Below are 27,916 nucleotides of genomic sequence, written 5' to 3' on the forward strand. Positions count from 1 at the left end.
AGTCCCTCGGGGGAATAGACGTACACTAGTTACCTCATTGCCAGTCAATATGCGTATAATAACGCACGCTGTATGCAGATGTCGAAAGTGCATGCTGACACATTACCTCTGACCAATCTCAAAGAAAGCTTATGTGGCAGCACGTTCAGCCAATTAAATAATTGAAGTAATTGGACCTGTAAGACCAGTGCATGTGGTTATACTTGCGAATAAAGACAGGGGACCAATCTAATTGTCGCTCTTTCTTTCATTGGGGGCGCTGTTTTGGCGTTAGACGTCACATGCAAGAGGTCTATGTATACATCTTAGAAAGCTCACCTCCGCAAAGTGTTGGGACTCCTCGTAAATGAACGCCACTCGACGCCAGCCCATCTTCTTAAGCACTTTCACTTGTGCTGTATACACTTGTGCTGCGGTGTGGATTGCTCGTACGGTGTATGGATACACAGACCTGTCCTCTAACTTCTGTGACGAAGTTAAACCAACCTCCAGGAAAAACAACAGTAACACGATTTTTCGAACGAGGTTTATTTAGGGAACTAGTTGAAGTGTCGTTGCCTTGCGGTTGAAAGCACCGATTTCAAACTCTGGTGTCTCTGATCAGTAGAGTGTGGGTTCGAGTTACAGCCGTGTTACTTGTGTCCTTACAAGACCCTTAACCAACCATGCTTCATCCTTCGATGGGACGTTAAGCCGATGGTCCCGTGTGTTGTGTAACGCACGTCAAATAACCAAGTACACTTATCGAAAAGAGAATGGGTTCGCCCCGGTGTTCTTTGCTGTGGCTGCTGAATGCACTTTAACACCTTGTAAACCATAATAAGGTACTATATAATTGGGTCTTTGTAATATTATACTATAAGCGCATCGAGTACTTTGTTTGTAGATACGCTATATAAGACTTCGATATTATTGTCATTCGATATTATTATCATTACTAGTTGATCAAAGCAAAGCAAAGTATAGCATACAATAACAACAAATCGTAGATGAAGATACTTAACAGTGATTGATTTTTCCTTTGGATGCGACAATAAACCCTGGTCCAGGGTTAATCATGTTTGTGATCGATGACGATGACTAGAGCAAGCTAGTCGAAACGTTGAGACCAACACAAGAACTGACTCCGCGGTAGTGCAGTTAATTACGATCATATTATAAGCTAAAGCAGAAGTCACAGCAATTTTTGTTGTATACCTTCCGCCCGGGTAGTAGTTAAAAAGCAGGACAGTTCTTTACAGAAGAAGTCTCCCGAACATCCGATAAATCTACTCCGGGCGGAAGGTATACAACAAAAATGTATCTGGTAACATGGTATTACCGCAAACCAAAAATATATTGATATCTCACCATTCAATGCCTCAAATGCTATATAGATCTATCGTTAATAATTACCTGAACAATATGATATCTAGAGGCAACTTGATTGACCGCGAGAGCATCTACTGCTACGATAGGTCCCCATGCTATAGGTACAGGTGGGCCTGTGTAGGCTAGAGTGTATAGGTGTCGTAAACCCTCCTCTGGGTCTCCAGCCTGTGAAGTTGGAAAGAAATCGGTAGAATCTTAGAATAACATGAGTATCGGCGAGAAGGTAAGGGGAGGGGTCCACTATATAGGGTGCGTTCGATTAGCTTCCCTGGGTTTACCCCGCGGTGCTCAATCGGGTGAGCCCCATACAAGAGCTAAACGAACGATCACTCACCGCTCTCGTGGTGACGTCATGCACCTGGGGCTAGACCCCAAGTTAGCAACTCCACGGGCAGGGCACTGGGGCTGACCCGGGTGAGCCCCTGGAATAACGTCAAAGCTATTCGAAAGCACCGGGGGAAGACCGGGGTCGACCCAGGGAAGCTAAACGAACGCACCCATAGTTTCACCTTTCGCTGATTGCATTCTTTCCATTCCCCGGAAACTCTCTCGCCGAAGTTGAATTTAACCCTCAGCCACTGCAACTTCTTCCTGCGATATTACGCTTTAACCCAGCTCAAGAGTATTTTTGTCCTGAAAAAAAAAATGATTGTAGTCCACACCTAGAAATGGCCTTCTCAGGCCTTGTTGTGTGCCTGGCGAATTGAATAAAAAAAACTTTGTGGTAGTAAACTTTTTAAGCAGTACAAACATCAATGTTAGTTTTGATCCAGATGTTTGTGTAATACAGATATCTCTTCTCCAGTAATTCGTTTTGCGGACAGATATTCATGTTGCGATTTTGGCAACTACCTTAATGCTACTCTCACACTAGGGAAATTATGCTAGCGAATGGGCTTACGAATGGAATTATTTGACAATCGCTCAAACTTCGCAACATTCGCCGTGTTTCGTAAGCGTTGGTGACAATTTCGGAACGTTCACTAGTCATTCTCCACCTCTTTTCGAAGATCACTCAATCAAAATGTGGCGAATATTCTTGCGATTATGAATAAATTCTTGCGAATAAAATGTTAACATTCGCGGTGAATACGCCAAACAATTGCGATTGGATGGTGGATGTCACAGAAAAATGCAAATGCTTGGATGTTATATGAATATTCATTTTCATTGGTCACCCCTCGGTCGTCGCTCGACCTCTCCTTAACAATATATGACGAATGCTTACCAGCGCTTGACCATGCTAGCCAATGCCTTACAAATACGCAACGAACGTTGCGCACGTCGCGACTGAGCTTACCAACAATTTCAAACAAATTAAGCGATTGCTAGCGAATGTTACGATTGCTTGCGAATGCTTACGAAAGGGCTTACAAGCGTTAATAATGCACTTAGGAATGTTACGAATGTCTTACCATCGTTGCCAATGTCTTGCCATTTTCTGACTAGTTTCCGCGATTGCTATTAATACCGGGGCGAATATCGCTCTGGCCACTTGTTCGTTTGACAAACAGCAACACCACATTTGTAAGAAAGGGGACCCGCGAAGGTTACAAACGCCTTACGAGTGCATTTACGAACGTTGCCACAGCTTACGCATGCTTTACAGACGTTAACAATGGCTTACCAATGCTAACGAATGTCGAGGCGAATGACCGTCTTCGCAACATTCGCTGAAATTAACAAACCGGTTTGTAAATTGACTGATACGAACGCTTACGAAGACACGGCGAATGTTGCGAAGTATGCGCGATTGTAAAATATTTTCATTCGTAAGCAAATTCACTCTAATATTATTCGCAACAGTGTGAAACAGCATGGGAAGAGCTTTTTAATTTCAGCGAATGTTGCGAAGACAGTCATTCGCCGTGGATTTTCGTAAGCATTGGTAGCCATTGGTAACGTTGGTAAAGCGCGCGTAAGCGTTGGCAACTTTCGTAAGCTATTGTAAGGCATTGGCAATCATTGGCTAGCATTGTTAAGCGTTCGTAAAAATTCGTAACATATTGGTTCGACAGGTCGAGGGGTGACCGAGGGCGAACGTGAAAATATGTACTATCAATTCGCAAATTTTGGGCGAATTCACCGCGAATTTCAAATATCCATATTCGCAAGAATATTCGCCCAAGTGTGAGAGTAGCATAACACAATTTACGTCACCAACCAATACTAGCCGGCATGCACCCCCAGTCAAAGATAGTATCAACAGAAGAACGCACACATAGGGGTGGATAATCCAGTTGGTATAGCGCCGAGGTCGTTGGTTCAAGTCCCTAGGGCGGATTGCACCAAACGGTCTCGAACCGGTCTATGCGCTATAGCCGTCTAACTTGAGACGCGCGAAGCCAACTTTGGACTGGCTTAAATCTGTCTCTTTTTTTTTTTTTTTTTTTTTTTTTTAAGATGGCGTTGCATTAGTCCGTTAGTTTAGTAGCCGTAGATGATTAATTTTGATGAATAGAGTTCTTCGATTAGACCGTATACATTAAGAAATAGTTTACACCATTATGGTGATGATACATTGTAGTGTAAATTTCTCTACAGTGTCCATTTTTCTCCGCTCAGATCAGACAAAGGCTGGTTGCCTCACATTTTTGTTGTACTTTTTCAAGGTCATCACTAATTGTCGTTACGGCTCGTTTAAAAAATGTTGGCCTGTCATAATTGAAAGCTTTAGTAATGGGCATTAATGTTTATATTGCATTACATTTCGCTGACTTATCTAAAGGCCGAGTCACACTGCAGCAATAAACGAGAACAATAACGATCACGACGCACAGAGAACGCATTGTTATTGATTGAATTGCTCCACGCAGAATTAATACGCAGACGCTCATTCAACCAATATAATGCATTCTCTTTGCGAAGTGATGGTTATCGTTCTCGTTATCGCTGCAGTGGGACCGGGCCTTTAGACCGGATAATTGCAACGGGCCTAATGACTGACCAAGCTAAGACCATTTAAAGACACTGGATACTATTGGTAATTGTCAAAGACCAGTGTTCTCACTTGGTGTATCTCAACATATGCATAAAATAACAAACCTGTGAAAATTTGAGCTCGATTGGTCGTCGGAGTTGCGAGATAACTATGAAAGAAAAGAAGAAAAACACCCTTGTCACACGAAGTTGTGTGTTTTCAGATGCTTGATTCCGAGACCTCAAGTTCTAAACTTGAGGTCTCGAAATCAAATTCGTGGAAAAATACTTCTTTCTCGAAAACTACTTCACCTCAGAGGGAGCCATTTCTCGCAATGTTTTATATTACCAACCTCTCCCCATTGCTCGTTACCAAGTAAGGTTTTATGCTAATAATTATTTTGAATAATTACCAATAGTGTCCACTGCCTTTAAGGCAGATAGCCGGCTGAATGGTCTTTGACCGAAGACCGTTTTATTGCCAGACGGCCCTGCTTGTCTCGTACATTTTCCTCGTCAAACCGAATTCAATATTTAATTAGGAAAATAATATTGAACTTAAAGGCAGTGGACACTATTGGTAGTTGTCAAAGACTAGCCTTCACAGTTAGTGTATCTCAACATATGTATAAAATAACAAACATGTGAAAATTTGAGCTCAATCGGTCATCAAAGTTGCGAGATAATATGAAAGAAGAAAACACCCTTGTCACACGAAGTTGTGTGCGTTTAGATGGTTGATTTCGAGACCTCAAGTTCTAAACTTTAGGTCTCGAAATCAAATTCGTGGAAAGTTACTTCTTTCTCCAAAACTATGGCACTTCAGAGGGAGCTGTTTCTCACAATGTTTTATACCACTAACCTCTCCCCATTAATTGTCACCAAGTAAGGTTTTATGCTAATAATTATTTTGAGTAATTACCAATAGTGTCCACTGCCTTTAATCTGATGTAATTAAGGTAAACACGAATACTTTTTTATTTTTACTTGTTGTTCTGTTCCATTGATGTAAATTAACTGTAATTTTTATCCAATTTAAAATTCTTTACAATAGTTAGTGCGATGGTGTTTTGTGCAGTCTCACCCCTTTCTTTACTTTTTTTTCAACGTCCATTCGCGAGTGCCAAGGGAACGCCTTTGTCACGTAGTGTATAGTTAATTTGTTTGCCCTCAACGTTTTACAAAAAACATTAATTTAATTTAAAATTTGTTCTCATGTCAACTTCAAAAACGCGTGCATTCCTTAGAAAGAGCAAAACCCGAAAATTGCTTTGAAAAACGCGAGTGGCATCTTTATTAAATCAATTTTAAATCAAAATTCATTTAGTGTCAAACTTGTGGTAAATTTGATGCGTGATGTCTGTAAATTCGGAAGCCTAGTTTGAACATTGAAGGAATAATTCATGAAATTTCACAGCGTTTTTAAAAAATTTATTTGTATGCAGAGATTGTGCTGGCATGTGTGTAAAAATAAAACTTATAATGCCTGTAAACGTTGTCTCTTTTGCTTGTCAATGACGCCCGCCTTCATAATAACACACAAAAAGCATAATGCATATAAATGCACCTTTTTTTGCTTTTGGATATCACTACAGCAAACGAAATAAGTTTGGAACTTGGGGCACTCGGCAGTATTTGAAGTATATCATTTCCGTCTTTATATGAAAGTTTTATTGAATTCTGACATGAAACTTCACCAATCGTCAGTAAATACGATCTCCGTTCAGTCTTGTAAAATGGTCGTTTGGCTCTCCGTTACACGCATTGCACGCAGAGCTATATGCCGTGCACACGAACGTGCTGGCAAAATTTCGGCTTGTCCTTTTGTAAGAGGCCCTCTCGTGAAAACGTAATGTTGGATGAAGACGGGGCAAGTGATATGACTTGGCCAGTTTATTCAGCTATCTAGTGATATAAAAACATATGTGGTTGGTCAAAATTTGCCACCGATCAAAGGGAATACATAGCACCCTGTTTTTCGGGGTAGCCAATTTATCCAATTCTGCTTGACGTCAATGTACCTGCGAATGGTGTGTGCACAATTATGTGTGTACAATATACATGCTATATTGATTACTTTGACCTCGAACGCGTACACACACACACCCACGCATGTTTATGGTGCAGACCGAGGACTTCTCTTTTTTCTACCATTATTTGGACATAATTTATTTTTCAGACGTCCCCATTGGTTTTGTACATAAAATTTACCGAAGGAGGACTGTTTCCGGTGTGACTTTTTTCCGGATCCCTTTTGTTAAATTCCTATCAATATTAGACATGCCCACAGTGAGTTGGCTGGGTATTGTGGCAGGGTGATGAGACTTTCGCACGTTTTTTTTTCCATATTATTTATATATTTTTGCAGCATGGCGCGGACTCCGTACTTTTGCCAACACAAGATCCGCGTGAGTTAATTCTATAAAAACCAAAAGTACTGAAACAACTGCGACATCTTTATTTAATTATTTTGTCACCACCAAGTGCATCAAATTTCAGCTAATTTTGTTTGGTGAAATCTATATTGAAGGCACTGGACACGTTTGGTAATAATTGTAAAAGACTATATACTCCTCTCTTGGTGTAAAACAACATTGTGCATCAAAGTAACAAACATGTGAAAACTTTGCCTTAAATGGGCATCGGAGTTGCAATAGAATAATGAAAGACAAAACACCATTGTTGCACAACTTTGTGTGCTATCAGATGCCTATGCATTCAGAAGTGTTTTAATATTTAAGTGAAACTTTACCGCTTTTTACAAACTACCTACTTCAGAGGGAGCCGTTTCTCACAATGTTTTATACTATCAACAGCTCTCCATTACTCGTACCAAGTAAGCTTACATGCTTACAATTATTTTAGTTATTACCAATAGTGTCCAGTGCCTAATAAAGATCTGAAACCTAATTTTATATACTAATGGAAGAATAAATTGAATCTTAGTTTGACTTGGTAAAAAAAAATATAAAAAAATAAAAAATCCATGCGGCCCCCGAAGGGAAACAGGTGGGGAAGCTTAAAAAGTATTGAATTATTAGTTTCACGTATAAGTTTGCCTAGTTAGATTGGTTTGTCCACCCTTTCCGTATGTTTTGTTGTAAAAAACATACCCAAAAGTAATCAATGTGTCCACGTCGCACATGTGAAAATAATTCGTTTTTAGGGCAACGCAATTTACAATGTCTGAGCTCAAGTTTCGTTACTGACCTCGCAGAATTTGAGATTGAGAAAATAGAAACAGCTTTTGCAAACTGCTTAGAAACCAAGAGGACCGATAGTTTCGACCATCACAGATTAGTCTTTCTCGAAGGAAACGTAAGTAGTGAAGTGGAAATACAATGAATAGAGAGTGATGGGATGAGAGGGGGGAGGAGGAGGAGAAAGGGAGGAGGGGAGAGGGGGAGGAGGGGGAGGAGGAGGAGAGGGGGAGAGGAGAGAGGAGGAGGAGAGGGGAGAGGATGAGGAGGGGGAGTCAGAAAGCGCGCAGAAAAACAAGAGGTATAAACAATGAACTGGGAGACAAAAATGGGGAAACACAAAAGACATTATCAAGGGGGAAGAGGGAGGGGAAAAATATAATAGATGCTTAATAAATAATAGTATTTTTTTTTTACCCATACACAGATGTGTGTTAGCAGTACTTTCCCGAGTCCTGTGAACAAATATCACAAGCATCGGGAGAAAAAATAGTTGATTAGTGAACGAGGCAGGCTAAAAAGGGGGATAATGCGAGGAAAATGAGACGGTAAGGACAAAGGTTATTACTCTTTGTCTTCTCCTTTTCCCCACAAAGATCCTCTTTTTAGTCGGCCTCATTCACTAACTAATTACTCTTTGTCCCTCTTCCCACTCTTGATAATGTCCTTTGTTTTTCCCCCTTTTGTGTTTTCTTCCCACCACCCCCCCCCCCCTTTTGTCTCGCTATTCATTGTTCACCCCTGGCTTTTTGCTGAGCACTTTCTGATCCTCTCTCTCTGTTCATGTATTTCCACTTCACTGGTTATGTTACCCTAGTTACTGTTGCCAAATTTCATGACTCTGCTTACCGCCGAATTCTGCGCTTACGATCATGATTCCCCGCTTATGGGGGGCGCCGAATTTCCGCACTTGCCTTGTCAGCGTAGAATGCCCATTTACGTGGAGTACGCACGCACAAAAGCCAAAATTCGCCGCTCACCCTTGAACTTCGCTTGCCGTAAGCACATAATTCCCTGCTTCCGTAACGCCGATTTCTGCTTACGGTAAGCAGATCCATGAAGTTGGGCCTTGTTCATATTTATTGGGTTGTCATTAATAGTCTTCGACAAGGATTCTGCGAGGGTCGAAAAGTCAGGCCATTAGGCCTAAATATTTTCTTGCAATATTGTAAATGTATAAACCTACTCAGGCGAAAGAAAACAAACAGCGTCCCGACAATTTAAATGTATTTCCACTTCACTGATTATATCTACACTTATTTACCGGTTTAAGTTTGTTGCATTGTTATTTATATAGCTATTCTCTACTTTTTGCAGAATTTAAGATAACATAAAACTACTCAGGTGATGAAAATCAAAATTCCATCTTAAGTGTCCCGGATCGGTTCCTTCTTAAGAGGGCGCATGAATTGTTATTATTATTATTATTATTGTTATTATTATTATTATTATTTTTTTTTTACCAACTCAAAATGTGATAAATTCCTTCATGATCTGTTTGTGTTTTTGTATTACTTTTACCTCAGCATGTTTGTTTGTATTTCTTGTAATGCGCAGTAGAGTATGATACTTGCAAGTCAGAACTTTGCCTGTGCCTGTTACATGGTTAAAACCGATCGTCCAGTTACACATTTACATGATTATTTTGCTATAAAGTGAGCTACATTGGAATTTCAGCTACTGAACCAACTACACAAATTCACTGTAAATAATAATATGTTCAATGTCATGTCTAAAACAGAGAGGGAAACCTTTAGTTAATTTAAATTTCGAAAGGGCAAATACATTTTGTGTAGTTGCTTTAATCTTGTATGGCCTACGTGGAGATTTAATACAATAAAAAAAATAACCTGTCAAGGTATATATAGTAAGTAGCGATATCCCCTAAAATCTGGAGCAATATTGTCCAGGCAGGAAGGATAATCTGTGATTGGAATACACCATCTGAGACTCGCTTCACGCAGAAACGATTCTTAGGTTGGGATGTTTTTGAATCTCTTTCTCTAAAACTACATTTCTTTAAAAGAAATCGTTCCCAAAACATACTATACATTATCAACAGCTGCAGTGCTTTCTTACTAAGTAAGTTTGTTACCATTAATTGTTTTAGCAATCACCAAAGGTATGCATTCCCTTTCATAATAGTAATAATAATAATAATACAAGGCGTTTATATTGCGCTCTACAAAGAACACGGCGTCTCACTGAATGAAATGCAAAGAATATAAAGACTAACATAAACCATTGATGTGGTTCATCAGTCCTGTATACAAAAACAGTAGGAACAACCGTTCTAAATTACAAGTATAATTTTGACTGCTGATATCGAAATATGTATGAACTTTTACAAACACAATTTATAGCAAAACTTGGTCCAGTGGTTGGACTGCGGGACTTACAACCACAAGGTTGTTGGTTCAAATCCACAAAGCTGATTTCACAACGAGCAGAATTATTTCTTGATTTGTGCAATTCATAATCAATAACGTCGAATCAATGTTTGTATAAGATGGTTTGGGCTGTTGCCAGCTTGGTGTTTTAATTCCCTTGTGATATAGGAGATTTCCAAGTTCCCCTAGCGGGAAGTTTCTTTACAAAAAGTGTTTTCCCTCCCAAATATGGCAATTTAAATGCTGACTAAGAAAACTTAACCCGGTCCAATTCCATCGCATTTGTAGGCGATATCCATCAAGTATTCCTGCTAAGCTGTTGACATGATCTAACGCAGTCTGAGCTACTTCAGGCTGAAGCGACAGCATTGGACTCCTCTTGAACGCAAAGAAGGCTCCCATGTAGAAGGCTCCCATGCGCTAACCTTGTCAGCGTTGAATGCCCAGTAACGTGGAGTACGCACGCACATACGCCAAAATTTGCCGCTAACCCATGAAATTCGCTTGCCGTAAGCACATAATTCCCTGCTTCTGTAACGCCGATTTCTGCTTCAATAAGTAGATCCATGAAGTTGGGCCTTGTTCATGTTTATTGGGTTGTCATTAATAGTCTTCGACAAGGATTCTGCGAGGGTCGAAAAGTCAGGCCATTAGGCCTAAATATTTTCTTGCAATATTGTAAATTTATAAACAAACAGCGTCCCGACAATTTAAATATATTTCCATTTCACTGATTATATCTACACTTATTTACCGGTTTAAGTTTGTTGCATTGTTATTTATATAGCTATTCTCTACTTTTTGCAGAATTTAAGACAACATAAAACTACTCAGGCGATGAAAATCAAAATTCCATGTTAAGTGTCCCGGATCGGTTCCTTCTTAAAGCCATTGGACACTTTCGGTAAGCAGTATTGTCCAAGGCCCACACTTTGTGTATCACAACTTCTATATCAAATAACAAACCTGTGAAAATTTGGGCTTAATCGGTCATCGGAGTCTCGAGAAAATAACGGGAAAACCCACCCTTGTATCCGCGCGTTTCGCCGTGTCATGACATGTGTTTAAAATAAATCCGTAGTTCTCGTTAACGAGAATTGATATTGTTTAACTGTTTTCTCAAAAAGTAAAGCATTTCATGGAATAATATTTCAAGAGAAGTATTTCACCACTACCTTCTGTAAACCCTGTAAGTTATTTGTAAATCTGTGAATTTATTTTCTTTTCCGAAAGGGTCCAATGGCTTTAAGGGGGCGCATGAACTGTTATTATTATTATTATTTTTTTTTTTACCAATTCAAAATGTGATAAATTCCTTCTTGATCTGATTGTGTTTTTGTATTACTTTTACATCAGCATTGGTCTGTTGCCAGCTTGGTGTTTAAATCCCCTTGTGACATGTGAGGTTTCCAAGTTCCCCTGGCGGGAAGATTCTTTAAAAGAAGTGTTTTCCCTCCCAAATGTGGCAATTTAAATGCTGACTAAGAAAACTTACCCCGGTCCAATTCCATCGCATTTGTAGGCGATATCCATCAAGTATTCCCGCTAAGCTGTTGACATGATCTAACGCAGTCTGAGCTACTTCAGGCTGAAGCGACAGCATTGGACTCCTCTTGAACGCAAAGAAGGCTCCCATGTAGAGGTCCACTGTGCCGTCAAACGAGCCTTGCAACGGCACCTCCTGCCCGCTGATTACCCCGGTGCCTAGGAGCGCTGTGATGCACCCGACTAGCCGTACAGCGCTCCACTTCAACATCTTCTGCTCACCACCCATCACTCCACCAACCAAGACTGCGATGAAAACACACTCAGCTGAAGACGAGCAGAGTGTACTGGTCGAAACGTCGAGACCACACTCTTTCCAGAGCCAACACTCACTCAAAAGAGATATACACTAGGTTGTTCCCGCAAATTTATTTATTTGTAATTTCTTGCTGTTCTTGTTTAATATTTTCTGTCTGTTGTAAAGAGGTAACCTTGGCCAGTCTTAGCGAATGTTTTGTTTAATTAGAGTGGACTGTAAAATATGAATCCAAAACTCGATTCAAAAATTGTGTTGATTTTGTTCTACAGAATTGTATATGGCTATACTTGACTACTTCGCATGTTTGTTTCAAGCAATGAGTGCATGAAGATAATGTTGAATCATTTGAAGATTTGTTGAATCAAGCAGTGCAGGTGTTTTTAAAGATGCTTGGATTCAAATACAATGAGCACGTCTTGTCCCTACTGACACACTGTGACGTAGAAAACAGTGATCCACGTGTATTTTATACAAACCAAAACTGTCCTATGAAATATTCAACAATTCTAAAGATTGAACCGCCCCGATTGGTCAATCGATCTGCTCGCTGTATTGTTAATCATGAATTATTCAACACTTCTATACACAGAGGAAAGATTACACAACTTGTGTAAAATATTACCTGTTTTAGATGTAGTGGGCGAACACCATAACTATTAGGTAAAACTTTACCCAACAGGCGTTGGGTAATATCTTGCTTAATAGCTGTGTAAAAGTTTACATAAATATTGGGTAGTTTTCTTTACTGAATTGTTGGGTAAACCCACTCATGTAAAATATTACTTAATTGTGACGTAAGACTTTACCGCTTTACAATGTAAATAGTTGTGTAAAACTTTACATCAATATTGGGTATTTCTTTTTACTGAATTGCTGGGTATAAATCCACTCATGTAAAATAATTACCTAATTTTGAAGTATAGATTTTACCGATTTTTAATGTAAACTGTGTGCCTTTAAAACTGGTAATAATAATTATACACAATGCTTGTGTTGAATACTAGCAAAGTGTTATTTCATGGAGTTTAGGGCTGTAATAAATGGACACATCATAAATACTGAGACTTGGCGACTACAACAAGAATTTCAAGATAACAACTTTAAAAAATTTAATGGTAATAACATTAACAATCCAAAACATCACATGTGCAAAATGGGGTTTTCTGTATGTTTCATAATCAGTCAACAATTTCAGTGAATTTAAAAAATTACAAAAAATCTACCTAATTGGCAAGGTCAGAATAAATACTTCCAGGCTAAAACAGTTTAAACTGTAAGGTTGTTCCATAAATCAAAACTATCACAACTATCACATCTCTTATGATTTTGATACTTTATTGCAAACAATTTGTGCAAGAACTTCTTTAACTACAATGCTTCTGGAATGGTCAAATTACATTAATTGGCAAGGTCAGAATAAATACTTCCAGGCTAACACAGCTTAAAGAAGAACTCCAAGGTCAAATTCAATTTTGGGTTTGAACAATTTGTATGGGGAACTATTGGTTTATCCTAATTGTCGCTAAGCAATAAAAACGGCGTTGAATTTGACATTTTGACAAATTTGACAAAAACTGGAAGGGTATTGAATACAAATTTGAATTTGACCTTTGAGTTCCTATTTAAACTGTAAGGTTGTTCCATAAATCCAAACTATCACAACTATCACATCTCTTATGATTTTGATACGTATTTGCAAACATTTTGTGCAAGAACTTTCACTGCACCACCCGAGTTTCTGAAAACCAATTTTTCAAGATTCTTGCAGTAAACAACTGGAGTCGTAGTTCAATTTTTAACAGATAGCTTAATATTTATGCACAATTTTTTACCCTTTCGGTAATGTTTGTATAAAAGTACAAGCTCCCATTGGGAACAATAATCAGCTCTCGAATATTTTTTTGTAAGGATAAAATGGACACAATAGCTTTTCAAGGCTTTTATCTGGCTCAATGCTCATACTAATTAAATGCGAAGGCGTTAGTATTCGACAATATCATCATTAATGATGAATAAATACAGTTTCCTTTGTGCTTACTAATTAGTATGAGCTAAATTATTTCATCGAAGCTAATGACGATGAAATAATTTAGCTGTATATACAAATGTAGAGCATTGATTAGTTAAAGGCAGTGGACACTATTGGTAATTGTCAAAGACTAGCCTTCACAGTTGGTGTATCTCATCATATGCATAAATAATAACCAACCTGTGAAAATTTGAGCTCAATAGGTCGTCGAAGTTGCGAGATAATAATGAAAGAAAAAACTTCCTTGTCACATGAAGTTGTGTGCTTTTAGATGGTTGATTTCGAGACCTCAAATTAATTCTAAACTTGAGGTCTCGAAATCAAAATCGTGGAAAAATACTTCTTTCTCGAAAACTATGTCACTTCAGAGGGAGCCGTTTCCCACAATGTTTTATACCATCAACCTCTCCCCATTACTCATTACCAAGTAAAGTTTTATGCTAATAATTATTTTGAGTAATTACCAATAGTGTCCACTGCCTTATCATGCAGCAGGTGCATCAATTAATTAATACAACTCATTAACTTTGCGCGGGAGACTCTACAATCTGCCGACAGAGGGCGCGATTCCTATTTAATTACCTAGTCAGATACCCTAAACCAAATTCAACGCTGAACGTACGGATTAAGTCAAGTTTGATAAATCACGTGCTTCCTATTCAGAAACGCACGCTGCTTCGAAACAGAATTTCTCAAAAACATGGACGGAGAGGGTCATTTGCTTCTTCGAGAGAATTTTGTCCGCAATGTGGCTCCATTTTACCTTGTTCTGAAAGTGGAACGGTAGTTATGAAAAGCAAGACATGTCCTTACAAAGTAAATGCAAAAAGTAAGTTTGGAATATATATATTTTGTGTGGAAACCGTGGCTTGTAAAGTTGTGTGTGATGGCTCCCTTACTTGTGCGTTATTTATATAAAAAAAAGGGGGTAGGCGGGGTCGGGACGTGGCCAAGTAGGCGGTGGGGGAGGTGGTTGATGCATGATCGCACTATACACGTACATGGACTTTGAATATATTATACATTCATGCAAATTCAGCTCAATGACTTCGACTCTGATGATGTAAATGACCTGGGACTGATAATTCGTAGTTAACAACAAAAAATGAATATTTTTTTAATAATTTTTTTTTTTAATAAATAAAATAGTAGACTTACAGTAACACTAAGTTTTCAATATTAATTTTGTAATTTACATTATATCGGCCTACTACTTCTAGTACTACTCTAGGCCTGTCTGTAGGATTAATGATTTCCTGCCTTTTATATCATCCTTTGTAATGATTGCTTTGGAAAAGTTTCCGTATGGCGCCACCACTTTTTCATTCGATATGAAATAATAAAGTATCTAATTTACCTCAATGAGATATCCTTTTTTTTTGTAAAAATGAGTGAAAAGGTGGTGGCGCCATACGGAAAGTTATCCTATATATTAAATAAAATCAAAATCTTTTTTAGTTGTGGTAAAATAGATTAAAAGAAATACCCATTGCGCAACCACTTTTTCATTCGATATGAAATATTGGGTGCGTTCGATTAGCTTCCCTGGTGTGCTCATCCAAGTGGCGTATTTTATTTTTTCCAAGGATGAACGTGGGCAGATAATTACCCCACGTTCATCCTGGAAAAGTCGCCTATTTCGTTTTGCAGGACGAACGTGTGCAGATGTTTACCCACCCTCCACCTGGAAAAAACAGACACATCATCACGTGAGCCTACCCGTGGTGAACTCAGTGCACCTCGGGCCAGCCCCAAGAGCCCCACTTACGGATAGGGTCACTTAGGGCTGAACTGAGGTGCACTGACGTCACGACAAGAAGGCTCACGTGATGATGCGTCTGTTTTTTTTTCCAGATGGAGCGTGGGTAAACATCTGCACACGTTCGGGCTGTTAAAAAAATCTTGATGATACATGGTCTGTGCTTTGCAACCTGCTGTGCTGGTGCCGGGCACTGATGATTTCAAAAACGACCGACACACATTTTTTCAATTTTGTTAAAGTTAAAATTACATTCCTTTCTGCCTTTCATAGATTTTCAACAAAATGTAACACTTGTGTAAAGTTTATTAATATCAGTAAAATAAGAAACATGTTTAGCGTCCCGCCCGCTTCCTTTGTACAGGCCACCTCCTTTTTTATTTTTATTTTATTTTTTTAATTTTTTTTAAAGGGTTATTTTAAACGAACCAGCTAAAACAATCTAAATGTTTTGTCTGACTGTCTCAACCAAAATGTTTCATTTATGTATTGCGTGTTTGAGCAGTAGAAAATGAATGAATGAAAACTCACTTTTTGTCTTCCTTCTCATTACAGCTGCATTACATGGTGTGGTCTATCAATAATCATTCATACCTGCGTCTCAACTCTCGCAAAAATGTTGAAGGTCGTCACAAGGTCATCAGCCAGAAAGGCCTAGGATCACTGGTGAGTGAAACACTGGAGTTTTATCTTAGGAAATGTCCGAATTGTTTAGGTTTATATCTTGATGTTTACAGGGATGAGATTCTTCCGACCTTTGTTGGAATTCCGACTTATGAATTTTAGAAATTAGTGCAACCTTTTTTTTTCCACTTCCCACATTTTGACTTTCCCTCTTTTACCTGTTTTATTTTAAGAATCTCTAATCTCTAATCAAACACAATTAAAGTTTACCTTTGTAATTGTTATTATCGCGGATTTTGATTTTGATTTTTCATTTTTTCTTTTAGAGGTTTCATCATTTATATTTAACTCTGAATGAATAAAAAAACATGTACAATTAAAGTCTGTGAAAAGGGTTCACCACCCACAGGGAAACCTCCGGCCATTTTTAAAATTGGTTTATAAAAAAAAAAAGATGCACAAAAGATGAAATTTATTAGGTGATTTATTTCATATATGGTTTCTTTTAAAGAATAACCCCAAAATATTAAGGTTCACAGTTTTATTTTATTTCAGGAAAGAAACAAAAACAAATCAGTGCTGGTCAATTATGATATTGTTTGAAAGAAAAATGCACAACTTTTGTTTTGAATAAAATGTGGTTTATCATTTGGTAAATTTTGAAAAAAAAAGAAAAAAGTTCTTTGTTTGTGCTTGTTTATTTGTATTCAGAGGTTTTATTCCTCTGAAATCAGTGATAAAGGTTTTAATTGAAAAATGTACCACTTTAGTTTAAAAGATGACTTTTTATAATTTCGTAATTTTTGAAAATTAACCTCTTCCCCCCCCCCCAAAAAAAAATTTAACTCTCTAAGACGAGCAAAAGTCAGTGATATGGTAGTCTAGGTTCCTAGACCATTGGTGTTGCGTGGTCACACACAACCAACGTTCCGATTATGCACGGCAAAAACTGTACATGCTTGTAATGAATGAACGCTAGCGGGCGCTCTGTTTCTCTGATTTCCTGTGCTCACCAAGGTCTAGGACATTTGCAACGACGGGTCTTAACTTTTTTATTGTTTTTCGGCAAATCTCCCCCGACTTTCCGGTGGAGCCAATCAGAGGCTGCGTTGCGGTTGGCTCATGAATAATTCATCAGTGTTGTGCATGCAGTGTAAATGCATGCAGTAATGCGTTGCATGACTTTTGCTATACTACTCTGCATGTGTGTGTGGGTATATGTTTTTTATCGGAGTATAATAATGTCCAGATCAGTAGGATTTGAAACTTTGCCACATGGTGGAAATACGATAAAGAAAGGTTTGCGGTACCACCACAAACCTTTCTATGTATAATATCCAGATCCAGACTACTGCATTGCCATGATGCAGCTTGAAATGCGATCGTGGCAGGGCCCACACTGATGAAGCCTGTATTGGCTAAACAATTTGCTTATAGTTAGCACAAAATAGTATTGCTTAGCAGAAACTGGTTACCCGCCAATTTTTAATTAAATTTGAAATGTTGTAGACTTATGCGTAGTGCCCACCTACATTTTTGGATAGTAAAGAAATTTTGTACAGTATTTTCTGCCAAACAGATATTAACTGGTGGGCCCTGTAGTGTTATTCACAGTGAAAGTTTTTTAATTTTGGGGGAAGGAAATCTTGAGGGATTCAAAAGCGTCTTTGTGAGAATGTATTTTGAAACGTAACCGTAGCTGCAGATCTTGGAATGTAAGCGTAGCTTGACTCGGGATTGAAAGCGTACTTTTTGATATTGTAGCGTAACCTAAACGTATCTTGGAGTGTATAAGCGTAGCTGAGTAGCTGCGTAGCTTAAAACATAACAGTATCTTTTGGAGCGTAAGCATATCTTGGAACGTAATTCGTAGCTGCGTATCTTGGAACGTAAGCATAGCTTGACTCGGGCTTGAAAGCGTACCTTTTGATATTATAGTGTAACTTGAAGGAACGTAGACCTAAGCGTATCTTGGAACGTAAACGTAGCTGCGTATCTTTGAACGTAAGCATAGCTTGACTTGGGCTTGAAAGCGTACCTTTTGATATTATAGTGTAACTTGAAGGAACATAGACCTAAACGTATCTTTGAACGTAAACGTAGCCGAGTAGCTGCGCAGCTTGGAACGTAACCATATAATATTTTTTGGAATGTAGTCGTAACAATATCTTTTGGAACAACTCATGAGAAATTGTGAATTTTGATTGCTTGTCGGGTGGCGACTACTGCTATTCAACTCCCAGTTATTTGAGGCGAATAGTCAGGTCATAAATTCCACTAGTTGCCCAGTTTAATCATTACCTCAAAAATAACTCTTCATTCACAGAATTAAAAAATAATACTTTGTTTGGCAAAATTATGCTTTGAGGGAATTTTGTTTTAGCATTATTTTTATTTCAACCTTTTATAAAAAATTCTCATAATATTTTTAAGCTACTCACACAATAACACCGTCAATCTAACCATGATATAACCATGGAGGTAGATGCGATATTCCTACGTTTTGACATCAAAATTACCTGAAACTCATAACAAAAAGAAATTAGGGGGCCATGAATCAAAATGGAGCATATTGGAACGTTGCGATCATAAGAAACAACGGAGTCGACACCCGCAAGCTGGGAGTTCATAGCGCCCGGGATTTAACACCTCCAACCCCCACGAGACATGGCATGGGCGGTACGTGATATTCCACAAGGCTTATTTCACGTTCCGATTGCTCCACGCCGTGGGGCCATACAAGCGTCCGTTACACGGACTCTCTGAATGCTAATCTTACGTTCGATTTTTGACCATTATTTACGATTTCAAATCGTCACGTATCCGTAATCTGAATAGGTAGTCTATACTTAAAATTTCACTGTTTTCCTTTTAATAGGCCTATAATGACCACGGAATTACTCTTTGAGCAAAGATTATTAAAAATAGCGCACCAATCACATTGACCTTTGACTCGGTCTAGTTTGAATAGTCATCTTCAACCCGTCACGTGATATGAATAATCGAGTCATTTGCATAGTCTGGCCACGCCTTCAATTTGCAAATGTCCTAGACCTTGGTGAGCACAGGACATGGGGAGATCCGGAAATCAGAGAAACAGAGCGCCCGCTAGCGTTCGTTCATTACAAGCGTGTACAGTTTTTGCCGTGCATAATCGGAACGTTGGTTGTGTGTGACCACGCAACACCAATGGTCTAGGAACCTAGACTAGTGATATGGGTTCGCAACCTGTAAGGAAACCCCTGGTCAATTTTTTAACTGTGTTTGATTGAAAATTGCGCCACTTCAAATTAAAAGTTGACATTTGGTAAATCTTTAAAAATATTGTAAACCCCCCCCCCAAATATTTTGATATTCAAATAGGTTTGTTTTATTTCAGAGGTTTTATATTTTACCTGTGAAACAGAGCAGCAAAAGTCAGTGACAAAGGGTTCGCCACCCGTAAGGAAACCCCTGGCCAATTTTTAAACTGTTTGATTGATAATTGCACCACTTCAAATTAAAAGTTGACATTTGGTAAATTTTGAAAAATATCGTAAACCCCCAAATATTTTGATATACAAATAGGTTTGTTTTATTTCAGAGGTTTTATATTTTACCTGTGAAACAGAGCAGCAAAAATCAGTGACAAGGGGTTCGCCACCCGTAAGGAAACCCCTGGCCAATTTTTAAACTGTGTTTGATTGATAATTGCGCCACTTCAAACTAAAAGTTGACGTTTGGTAAATTTTGAAAAGTAACTAAACCCCCCAAATATTTTGATATACAAATAGGTTCGTTTTATTTCAGAGTTTGTTCTATTTTACCTGTGAAAACAGAGGAGCAAAAATCAATGAACCCCTGGCAATTTTTTTTTTTATGTAAGGAAAAAGCAAACTTTATTTGTTGATGTATCGAAATCTTTACCTCAGATGAATTCATCGCTACTGTGACAGGGTTTTACTTCTTTCTGTTTTCTCAGCAAGTAGATTCAGTAGAACTATTTTGCTGAAACTTTCACAGTTTTATTTCATCTTTCTATATTTTCTCCATTAATCATTAAAAAAAAAAAAAACTTATGGCCCTAATTTTTAGACAAATTATTATCACAAATTTGTTTATTCAATGCTTGGTTATTTTTCATCACTTCTTAATTTCATTTTTGTATCTGGTCTGGTTTCAGATTGACATGGCATGTGCCTGGTGCGGTCACGATGGACTTCATTTCCACACCAGGCAAACACGATCAGCTGATAAAGAACACACCGTCTTCTATTTCTGCCCATCATGCAAGTAAGTTAATCACTACTTAAGCCTGGTTCATATTTCCTGCAAATGCAAAGTGAATTTTGGCGACACAGCCCTATTTTCGCCTTACAGTGGTTCGGATTCGCCTTACAGTGGTTCGTGTCCTATCTTCAGAACAGGACATGCTCCGTTGCCATTGACAATTCAGATTCTCCCCAGGTTAAACTTGAGTATGGAGTCCCACAGGGGTCAGTCCTAGGGCCCCTGCTGTTCACTTTGTACCTGCAACCGATTGCCAATATCTTCCAAGAACACAATATTAACTATCACATGTATGCTGACGACATACAAATATATCTCACATGTGATCCAGGCTCTCAAGACTCTATTCAAGGTGCACTCTCCAAGCTGATACATGTGGTTAGAGACATTCAAACCTGGATGACTGTCAATAAACTTAAACTCAACCAAGACAAAACCGAATTCCTGGTAGTCGCATCGCAAGCACATCATCGGAAGCTCACTGATGTCAAGTTGACACTTGGTGATGTTGTTCTTGAACCCTCACAATCCCTTCGGATCCTTGGTGTCATCTTTGATGATCGTCTTCTTCATGATGCTCAGGTGGCAAACATTTCAAGAACTGTTAAATTTCACCTCCGTAACCTGACTTTGATCAGGAAGTACCTTGATGCTAGTTGTACACATGCAGCAATTCGAGCACTAGTTCTTTCAAGGTTGGACTATTGCAATAGCCTTCTCTAAGGAACATCAACAAAGAACTTGCACTCGCTACAGCTCCTTCAAAATCAAGCCGCCCGTCTTATCTACAAGAAACCGAAATACACGCATACATCACCTCTCATCCAGACCCTGCATTGGCTACCAGTTTTGCAACGGATTGAATATAAGAACGCAGTACTCGCATATAAATCACTCTCTAACCAAGCTCCAACTTATCTGGGCAACCTTCTCCACACCCGCCAGTCTCTGTATAATTTAAGATCCACTTCAGCCGTTGTATTGAATGCCCCACGATCACGTACCAATGTAGGATCTAAAGCTTTTGCTGCAACTGGGCCAAAATGCTGGAATCGTCTCCCTCAATCTGTTCGTTTAGCCAATTCCCTGAGTTCCTTCAAATCCCAATTAAAAACCCACCTCTATCCTAAGTTACTCTAGATTGTATCATTGTTAATTGTATTGTTTTGTCTGAAAAGCATGTAGTTTATGTTTTGCTTTGTTGCTTTTGTATTTCGTTAGCGCTTTGTATCGCTTTTGTAAAAAGCGCTTTATAAGTAAGGTTATTATTATTATTATTATTAATATTTTTTTAGCGGATGTTTCGAAGGGGTTGAACACAGTTCAACTGTTGCGAGTTATTCATTGTGAGTTTGTGACAACCAAATTTGCTTCGCATTCGCAGGAAGTATGAACCCGGCTTTAGGCTTGTAGACCCTGAGAATGAAATAAATGGCCTAGTGATCAGGGGTAACATTGTTGAAGAGCCACGAGCGTCACTGAATTACGGATTTCAGTGCTATAAGAGGATTAGTACAAGCAGAAATTCACTGTTTACATGACATGTGTATACAGCACAATATGGTTACAAATGCAGCAATCAGCAAAACAGAAACAAACAGAACATGCAATTGGATCTTGAATGATCTACGGTGGACTTTACAAAGAGTTAAGACTAGTCTTATCTCAAGTTAGGACAAGTTACTCGTCTAACTTAGGACTAGCCTTAAGTTTTTAATATCTCCTGGGACTAGTCCTAAGTTAGGACCAGTCCTAACTCTTTGTGAAATCAACCCCAGGATGGTTAGGGTCAAAGGTTTTTTTTGTTTGTATGTAAAAGTAATTTTATTTTTTTATTTTTTTTATTTACAGGCATCAAGAGATTGAGTACTACTGAAGAGAATCAACATCTTCGGATCGGTCTACACTGAGAGGAACTCAAAGCAAGAACTCACTGGAACAAGGAGTAGAAATCACCACTGACGACGATGACGACGATGACCAGCCGACGACGACCTGATGCCAGAGAGATGTCTTACTGATGAGGAGGCCGATTTTTTAATTGCCTTTATTGAATGAAAAATGCGCCACTTCATATTAGGTGATTTATCAAATGGTAAGTTTTGAACAAGCCCCCAAATATTTTGATTTATATTTTTACTCTGGAAACAGAAGAGCAAAAATGGAAACAGAAGAGCAAAAATTCAGTGACAAAGGGTTCGCCACCCGTAAGGAAACCCCTGGCCAATTTTGTAACTGTGTTTGATTGAAAACTGCGCCACTTCAAACTAAAAGTTGACATTTGGTAAATTTTGAAAAGTAACTGAACCCCTAAATATTTTGTTATACAAATAGGTTCGTTTTATTTCAGAGTTTGTTCTATTTTACCTGTGAAAACAGAGGAGCAAAAATCAATGAACCCCCTGGCAATTTTTTTTTTAATGTTAGGAAAAAGCAAACTTAATTTGTTGATGTATCGAAATCTTTACCTCGGATGGATTCATAGCTACTGTGACAAGGTTTTGCTTCTTTCTGTTTTCTCAGCAAGTAGATTCAGTAGAACTATTTTGCTGAAACTTTCACAGTTTTATTTCATCTTTCTATATTTTCTCCATTAATCATTGACAAAAAAACAAACTTATGGCCCTAATTTCTAGGCGTATTATCACAAATTTGTTTTTTTCAATGCTTGGTTATTTTTCATCACTTCTTAATTTCATTTTTGTATCTGGTCTGGTTTCAGATTGACAGGGCATGTGCCAAGTGCGGTCACAATGGACTTCATTTCCACACCAGGCAAGCACGATCAGCTGATACAGAACAAACCGTCTTCTATTTCTGCCCATTATGCAAGTAAGTTAATCACTACTTAAGCCTGGTTCATACTTTCTGCAAATGCAACGTGAATTTTTGCGACACAGCCCTGTTTTCTTAGCGAATGTTTCAAAGGGGTTGAACACGGTTCAACTGTTGCGAGTTATTCATTGTGAGTTTGTGACAACCAAATTTGCTTCGCATTCGCAGGAAGTATGAACCGGGCTTTAGGACTGTAGACCCTTTTAGGTTTATCATACAGTTTCCATAGACTGCAAAGGGGTTAGTAGGTACCTGTGAGGGCAGAGATGGTTCTTGTGATTTATTTAGCTTGGTCACTACATATTTGGCTGCACAGGCAGTTTGTTCCCAAGGGAGCTGAGTTGGTTTGATGAATGAAATAAATGGCCTAGTGATCAGGGGTAACATTGTCGAAGAGCCACGAGCGTCACTGAATTACAGATTTCAGTGCTATAAGAGGATTAGTACAAGCAGAAATTCACTGTTTACATGACATGTGAATACAGCACAATATGGTTACAAGTGCAGCAATCAGCAAACAGAAACAAACAAAACATGCAATTGGATCTTGAAGGATCTAAGGTGGACTTTACAAAGAGTTAAGACTAGTCTTATCTCAAGTTAGGACAAGTTACTCGTCTAACTTAGGACTAGCCTTAAGTTTTTAATATCTCCTAAGTTAGGACCAGTCCTAACTCTTTGTGAAATCAACCCCAGGATGGTTAGGGTCAAAGGTTTTTGTTTTATTTATGTAAAAGTAATTTTATTTTTGTTTTGTTTTATTTACAGGCATCAAGAGATTGAGTTCTCCTGAAGAGAATCAACATCTTCGGATCGGTCTACACTGAGAGGAACTCAAAGCAAGAACTCACTGGAACAAGGAATAGAAATCACCACCGACGAGGATGACGACGACCAGCCGACGACGACCTGATGCCAGAGAGATGTCTTAATGATGAGGAGGCTGATTTTTTAATTGCCTTTATTGAATGAAAAATGCGCCACTTCGTATTAGGTGATTTATCAAATGGTAAGTTTTGAACAAACCCCCAAATATTTGGATTTATATTTTTACTCTGGAAACAGAAGAGCAAAAATTCAGTGACAAAGGGTTCGCCACCCGTAAGGAAACCCCTGGCCAATTTTGTAACTGTGTTTGATTGAAAACTGCGCCACTTCAAACTAAAAGTTGACATTTGGTAAATTTTGAAAAGTAACTGAACCCCCCAAATATTTTGATATACAAATAGGTTCGTTTTATTTCAGAGTTTTTTCTATTTTACCTGTGAAAACAGAGGAGCAAAAATCAATGAACCCCCTGGCAATTTTTTTTTTAATGTTAGGAAAAAGCAAACTTAATTTGTTGATGTATCGAAATCTTTACCTCGGATGGATTCATAGCTACTGTGACAAGGTTTTGCTTCTTTCTGTTTTCTCAGCAAGTAGATTCAGTAGAACTATTTTGCTGAAACTTTCACAGTTTTATTTCATCTTTCTATATTTTCTCCATTAATCATTGACAAAAAAACAAACTTATGGCCCTAATTTTTAGGCGTATTATCACAAATTTGTTTTTTCAATGCTTGGTTATTTTTCATCACTTCTTAATTTCATTTTTGTATCTGGTCTGGTTTCAGATTGACAGGGCATGTGCCAAGTGCGGTCACGATGGACTTCATTTCCACACCAGGCAAGCACAATCAGCTGATAAAGAACAAACCGTCTTCTATTTCTGCCCATTATTGCAAGTAAGTTAATCACTACTTAAGCCTGGTTCATACTTTCTGCAAATGCAACGTGAATTTTTGCGACACAGCCCTGTTTTCTTAGTGAATGTTTCAAAGGGGTTGAACACAGTTCAACTGTTGCGAGTTATTCATTGTGAGTTTGTGACAACCAAATATGCTTCGCATTCGCAGGAAGTATGAACCGGGCTTTAGGACTGTAGACCCTTTTAGGTTTATCATACAGTTTTCATAGACTGCAAAGGGGTTAGTAGGTACCTGTGAGGGCAGAGATGGTTCTTGTGATTTATTTAGCTTGGTCACTACATATTTGGCTGCACAGGCAGTTTATTACCAAGGGAGCTGAGTTGGTTTGATGAATGAAATAAATGGCCTAGTGATCAGGGGTAACATTGTCGAAGAGCCACGAGCGTCACTGAATTACGGATTTCAGTGCTATAAGAGGATTAGTACAAGCAGAAATTCACTGTTTACATGACATGTGAATACAGCACAATATGGTTACAAGTGCAGCAATCAGCAAACAGAAACAAACAAAACATGCAATTGGATCTTGAAGGATCTAAGGTGGACTTTACAAAGAGTTAAGACTAGTCTTATCTCAAGTTAGGACAAGTTACTCGTCTAACTTAGGACTAGCCTTAAGTTTTTAATATCTCCTTAAGTTAGGACCAGTCCTAACTCTTTGTGAAATCAACCCCAGGATGGTTAGGGTCAAAGGTTTTTGTTTTATTTATGTAAAAGTAATTTTATTTTTGTTTTGTTTTATTTACAGGCATCAAGAGATTGAGTTCTCCTGAAGAGAATCAACATCTTCGGATCGGTCTACACTGAGAGGAACTCAAAGCAAGAACTCACTGGAACAAGGAATAGAAATCACCACCGACGAGGATGACGACGACGACCAGCCGACGACGACCTGATGCCAGAGAGATGTCTTAATGATGAGGAGGCTGATTTTTTAATTGCCTTTATTGAATGAAAAATGCGCCACTTCATATTAGGTGATTTATCAAATGGTAAGTTTTGAACAAACCCCCAAATATTTGGATTTATATTTTTACTCTGGAAACAGAAGAGCAAAAATTCAGTGACAAAGGGTTCGCCACCCGTAAGGAAACCCCTGGCCAATTTTGTAACTGTGTTTGATTGAAAACTGCGCCACTTCAAACTAAAAGTTGACATTTGGTAAATTTTGAAAAGTAACTGAACCCCCCAAATATTTTGATATACAAATAGGTTCGTTTTATTTCAGAGTTTTTTCTATTTTACCTGTGAAAACAGAGGAGCAAAAATCAATGAACCCCCTGGCAATTTTTTTTTTAATGTTAGGAAAAAGCAAACTTAATTTGTTGATGTATCGAAATCTTTACCTCGGATGGATTCATAGCTACTGTGACAAGGTTTTGCTTCTTTCTGTTTTCTCAGCAAGTAGATTCAGTAGAACTATTTTGCTGAAACTTTCACAGTTTTATTTCATCTTTCTATATTTTCTCCATTAATCATTGACAAAAAAACAAACTTATGGCCCTAATTTTTAGGCGTATTATCACAAATTTGTTTTTTCAATGCTTGGTTATTTTTCATCACTTCTTAATTTCATTTTTGTATCTGGTCTGGTTTCAGATTGACAGGGCATGTGCCAAGTACGGTCACGATGGACTTCATTTCCACACCAGGCAAGCACGATCAGCTGATAAAGAACAAACCGTCTTCTATTTCTGCCCATTATTGCAAGTAAGTTAATCACTACTTAAGCCTGGTTCATACTTTCTGCAAATGCAACGTGAATTTTTGCGACACAGCCCTGTTTTCTTAGTGAATGTTTCAAAGGGGTTGAACACAGTTCAACTGTTGCGAGTTATTCATTGTGAGTTTGTGACAACCAAATATGCTTCGCATTCGCAGGAAGTATGAACCGGGCTTTAGGACTGTAGACCCTTTTAGGTTTATCATACAGTTTTCATAGACTGCAAAGGGGTTAGTAGGTACCTGTGAGGGCAGAGATGGTTCTTGTGATTTATTTAGCTTGGTCACTACATATTTGGCTGCACAGGCAGTTTATTCCCAAGGGAGCTGAGTTGGTTTGATGAATGAAATAAATGGCCTAGTGATCAGGGGTAACATTGTCGAAGAGCCACGAGCGTCACTGAATTACGGATTTCAGTGCTATAAGAGGATTAGTACAAGCAGAAATTCACTGTTTACATGACATGTGAATACAGCACAATATGGTTACAAATGCAGCAATCAGCAAAACAGAAACAAACAAAACATGCAATTTGATCTTGAAGGATCTACGGTGGACTTTACAAAGAGTTAAGACTAGTCTTATCTCAAGTTAGGACAAGTTACTCGTCTAACTAAGGACTAGCCTTAAGTTTTTAATATCTCCTGGGACTAGTCCTAAGTTAGGACCAGTCCTAACTCTTTGTGAAATCAACCCCAGGATGGTTAGGGTCAAAGGTTTTTGTTTTATTTATGTAAAAGTAGTTTTATTTTTTTTATTTTTTATTTACAGGCATCAAGAGATTGAGTACTCCTGAAGAGAATCAACATCTGCGGATCGGTCTACACTGAGAGGAACTCAAAGCAAGAACTCACTGGAACAAGGAGTAGAAATCACCACCGACGAGGATGACGACGATGACCAGCCGACGACGACCTGATGCCAGAGAGATGTCTTAATGATGAGGAGGCCGATTTTTTAATTGCCTTTATTGAATGAAAAATGCGCCACTTCATATTAGGTGATTTATCAAATGGTAAGTTTTGAACAAGCCCCCAAATATTTGGATTTATATTTTTAACTCTGGAAACAGAAGAGCACAAATTCAGTGACAAAGGGTTCGCCACCCGTAAGGAAACCCCTGGCCAATTTTTTAACTGTGTTTGATTGAAAACTGTGCCACTTCAAATTAAAAGTTCACATTTGGTAAATTTTGAAAAATAACTAAACCCCCCCAAATATTTTGATATACAAACAGGTTCG

At 38.4% G+C, this 27,916-nt stretch overlaps 1 pseudogene; it reads left to right on the plus strand.

Moving 5' to 3' along the window:
- Positions 1-14,430: 14,430 nt before the first annotated feature.
- Positions 14,431-27,470, plus strand: LOC117301630 (annotated as a pseudogene).
- Positions 27,471-27,916: the final 446 nt, after the last annotated feature.

Source organism: Asterias rubens, chromosome 17, assembly GCF_902459465.1.
Source record: "Asterias rubens chromosome 17, eAstRub1.3, whole genome shotgun sequence".
Lineage (NCBI taxonomy): Eukaryota > Metazoa > Echinodermata > Asteroidea > Forcipulatida > Asteriidae > Asterias > Asterias rubens.